The sequence below is a fragment of the Melozone crissalis genome, unplaced genomic scaffold, assembly GCF_028551555.1.
Source record: "Melozone crissalis strain CALT ecotype California unplaced genomic scaffold, PUWL_Pcris_2 ptg000052l_1, whole genome shotgun sequence".
Taxonomy (NCBI): Eukaryota; Metazoa; Chordata; class Aves; order Passeriformes; family Passerellidae; genus Melozone; species Melozone crissalis.
In genome coordinates this window covers 138072-143083 of record NW_026535830.1, presented here as the reverse complement: position 1 = coordinate 143083, position 5012 = coordinate 138072, and positions in this window count along the sequence as shown.

Here is a 5012-nt window from a genome sequence, read left to right as displayed (position 1 = left end):
GCTGGCACTTTGGGATTCGTTTAGAATTAGAAGTGCACTGTCTAACATAGGTGATAGGTATTGGAAAGTAATTGTAAATATGTTATACATAGTTTGTAATATAAAAATGCAACACTGCCCCAAGGGCGGTCAGAGTGCCACTGGCTGCCCTGCTGAGCAGACCTCGGCTGGGCAGCAGAAAATTTTTGTAGATAAGATATAATAAACAATGTTGAGACTGAAAACTGAAGAAGTCCGGCTTGTTCGTTGAATGTGTGGGCTGAAACAGAGACTTTTCACAAATCTCAGGGCTGCAATTAGAGAGACTTTCAAAAGTAAAATTTAATTTAAAGTCAAAACCAAAGTTTTAAAATTACTATATATAGAAAGATTTTTTGCCAAAAATTAACTGACAAAAAACCCCACCAAAATCAAATAATATACTAGTGTTAGTTAGTTTTAATTGCTTCTTATGATACTAACAGTTTCATACCTTAAAATACTACAAAAAGTTTCAACAAGTTTATTTTTACCCCCAACTAATTTCAATAATAACATTAAAACAATTAAATCAAGTTGGCTAAGCAAACAGACTAATACCACATCCACTACAAACAGTGATATGTTAACAAATGTTAATAGTGCTAAACATACTACCCTTCAAAATAAAGCAACAGTTAGTTTTCTTTTACTAACACATAAACACAGTTGTAAAGGATTTAAAAGACTGCATTGTATATACCTATCTAATAATTTTAAATCCATCCAAAAAAACATACAAAAGCTAAAAGATTTAACAACTCAAATTAAAAAAATAGTAAGTCATAATTAGATAATTCATTCAAAAAAATAGAAATTTGCACCTTAACTGAACACTTTATAAAATAAATCTATATGTGTTAAGTATTTTAATAGTCATATTAGTAGTAACACCTTACATACTACAGTGTGCAACAAATAATAAACAAAATGATCAAAAAAGTTTTTATAATACAAAAGAAAAAAATTTCACAGAGTTCTCAAAATCTTACAAAAATAGTAAAAGTATAAACATAGAAAAAAAGTTTTAAATTAAAACCTTCAAATCAACAAAACTTTTTCAAACAATAACTTATAATTGGTTTCAAACATAACTTATACCCTTTAACTAAACTTTCACAACATTAAAACTTCTATATTATAATATAACAATACTTAATGCAAAATAAAAGACTTTAGGTAAGTAATAAACAAATATACTATAGTAAAACTACATAACACAAAGTAGTTTATACACAAAACAATTATAAAAGTTTCTTTTAAAGTAAACCGAAAAAGAGAATCATAAAAATCCATAAAATCAAAAAGTTTTTAAAAGGGTACAAAAAACAAATCATAAAACCAAAAAACCTATAATCAAAGATAAACAGTAATCATAAGATTAATCAACAAAAAAAATTATGTAAAAAATAGACAAATAAAGACAAATAAAACAATAGTCTCTATATTAACACTTAAATAACTCCCTAAGCTACAAAAAAATCTAACAAAATATTAAGAACTTCTAAGCTTAATAATAAAGCTCTATGCATTGTATTTTAAAACTTACAAGGGAGTATTGTATTCAAAATAAACAAACTTTTTTTTACCAAAAATATGTACACTTATAGTAGGTAGAACTACTGTCAATATACTTTTATTTTGTGTAATTAGTCAAAAAACTTTTAAAGTAAATTGTAACATTAAGTTCTTAGTCTGCTACCTAAGATATAAACTAATACCATCTTCCCATTATCATGAACATATAATAAAACTAATACTAAAAAATAAGACAACTCCAAACATGTTCCTAACAATCCCATCCCATTCACAGTTTATACATAACCCCCAACTAACAATAGGTGGAAGCCACCACTGGACAGCTGAAGACTAATCCTGTGCTTCACACCACTGCCTGGAACACCATCCTGCGCCTGGAACAGCAAATCCTGTGGAGACATGGCACCCCTGAGAGAATCGACTCGGACAATGGGAGCCATTTCAAAAACGGCCTGACAAACACCTGGGGCAGACAAATGGTATTGAATGGATAGATCATATCCCTTATCATGCACCAGCTGCTGGGAAAGTTGAACGGTGCAATGGACTACTTAAGACTTCCCTGAAGACTTCCCCTACTTGGCAGGGGAATTTTTAGAAACTGGGAAAGGAACTTAGCAAAAGTCACCTGGATGATCAACTCCTGAGGGTCCATCAATCGAGCTGGTCCTGCCCAGTCTGAACCCCTGCACACAGTGGATGGAGATTAAGTCCCTGTGGTACACATGAAAGGTGTTTTAGGAAAGACTGTTTGGATTCATCCCACCTCAGGCAAGGACAAACTTATCTGTGGGATTGTTTTTGCTCTACTGGTTACACTTGGTGGGTAATGCACAAAGATGGAGAAGCCCATTATGTACCACAGGAAAATCTAGTTTTAAGTGAGAGCTGTGTGTAAGATTTCATTGTGATGCAGATGGAAATAGAATAAAGGGTGGAAAATGTCTTAGGTTGGAAATGGGTGTGTGTATTCTATTCCTGTCAGTTAGAGGTGGGGCAGTTATTGCCTGTTAATTGGGCAGTTTTCTTTATTTCTTCCACAACTAATCCTCCCTCCATGGTGATATCTTCTGTTAATGGACCATTGAATCCCACTGCATGACTGATAAAAATGACTTCATTCCATTGTGAGAAGCTCTGCCCAGAGGGAGGAAACAAGCATTCCTACCTGGATATAATCAGAGATTTGGAAGTCCACAGCCAACCTTTCGCACTGGATTCCCAGAGGAGCAGCTTTTTCCTCCAATGGATTCTTTAAGGAAGACCAGGCCCATCTACAACACCACTGAATCTTCAGAGGAAAAGTACAGCCTTCAACAGGATCATTGCTCAACAGAACCACATCTGTCAGTCCAGGAGGACTGCAGCCACCATTTAATCAGACTGCTGACAACACCCTGACCAACAAGGTGCCAGGTTGGATTCTGACTCTGTCAGTGTTTTTTTTTCTGTTTGTACTATTGCATTTGTATTTTTAATTTTCCTAGGAAAGAACTTTTTATTCTTTTTCCCATATCTTTCCCTGAGAGCCTCTTAATTTCAAAATCATAATAATTCAGAGGAAAGAAGTTTACATTTTCCATTTCCCATTAGCAGACACCTATCTTTCCAAGCCAAAGACATGGATTCATCCAGGGCAATGTGGAGCTTTCCTGTTCTGAGGAGGCTGTAATCTGACACTAAGGCTCCTCCCATGGACACCTGATAAAACCCCCACCGTGGGTCTGCTTTGTTCTTTTTTCTCTCTGCTCTCGGCTCTCTGGGGCTCTGCTCAGGCTCCCAAGCCTCCGCCTCCTGCCCCCACTCCCGTGGCACGGGATGGAGGGGGAAATAAAATGGACTCCTGTGCTAAACAACAAAGGAGTTTGTCTTGTCTGTTTCTCCTGCTGTTGGCTGTGGCCTCCCTGGACACGATCTCATCATTGTAGCTGCACGCTTCTACAGGGCAGCACAAAGGGGAATTTCTGTGGAAGCTGCAGAACCTCTGCCAGAAGCAGAATTCCCAATGTTTTACCCACTGTCCGAAAGCAACACCCAAACTCTGCTCTTCCCACCTAAACCCGGGTTTTCCCACCTACACCCTTCTCTTCCCACCTAAACCTGTCTCTTCCCACCTAAACCCGTCTCTTCCCATCTAAATCCAACTTTTCCCACCTAAACCCAGCTTTTCCCATCACCAGCTCTGGGAAATTGCACATGCCAAGCACCCGAAATACCAGACACGGCACCAAAGCAGAGACACAAAACTTCCTGCAGAGTCCATGCCCAAAATCCTGCAGCTGCTTTGGCTGTTCTCAGCCTGGAGAACAACCTGAGATCGCCTGGAGCACAGAGATGGAGGACAAGGACACCATGAGCCCCTCAGTGTTGCGTTGTGATTTCAGGGTTTATCTCAGAACCTCGGGTCCCTCCCCTGATAATTCCCTGACAGGTGTGTCAGTTACCTCTCCTTCCCCCTCTCTTGCCCCCTCCCAGCACTGTCTGTCAATCCTGGAATTCCAGGAGGGCGTTGAGTGATTGGCAGATCCAAAGGATGCCCTCTACCCCTGGGCATTGGGCCATCCAGGTGTCCTTTGTCCCTTGAGACCTCCCCTCCTGTACCTGGTTAGTGGAATCCCTACCCCTTCCCTGCCCTTCTCCCTGGGGTTAAAATGAACAGCAACCACGGGGTCAGGGAGTTCTGTTGGAGCTGTTGTTGGATTCAGTGGGCCAGAATAAAGCTCTGGATCCAAACCCTCCATCAGAACCGTCTCCTTTCCTTCACCATTACCTTAAAGCTTCTCTAGCAGAAGTAAACTGAGGAGCAGACCCTGTTATGGTGGGAAGCTCCATCCCACCACCACCAGAGCTCCTGCATGCCTGGACTTGTCTCTACGTGCCCAGCTGCAGCACCCAACCAGCCAAAAGTGTCTGTGGGGTGAAACACCACACCCCCAGCCAGCCAAAAGTGTCTCTGGGGTGAAAAAGCCAAAAGTGTCTCTGGGGTGACCCCTGTGATGTCCTCTGTGGTGTCCCCATGTCCTTTATGACGTCCCCATGTCCCTTATGGTGTCCCTATGTTCCCTACCATGTCCCCATGACCTCTGTGGTGTCCCCATGTCCCTTATGATGTCCCCATGACCCCTGTGGTGTCCACATGACCTCTATGATGTCCCCATGTCCCCTGTGGTGTCCCCACGTCCCTTACCATATCCCCATGACCCCTCTGAAGTCCCCATATCCCCTCTCATGTCCCCATGTCCTCTCTGATGTCCCCACTCCCCCCCATATGTCCCCCCTTCAAGGACACCAAAGCCAATTGCTGAGAAATTACTTTTTTAACCAAAAAACCCAAAATACCATGAGGGGACAAAAAGCAACAGGAGAAGAGCAGTGATACCCCAGCACTGGGTGCCACTGGCGGGTTGGTGATACCCCAGGGTGGTGGCACTCCAGGGTGGTGGCATCTCGGGGAC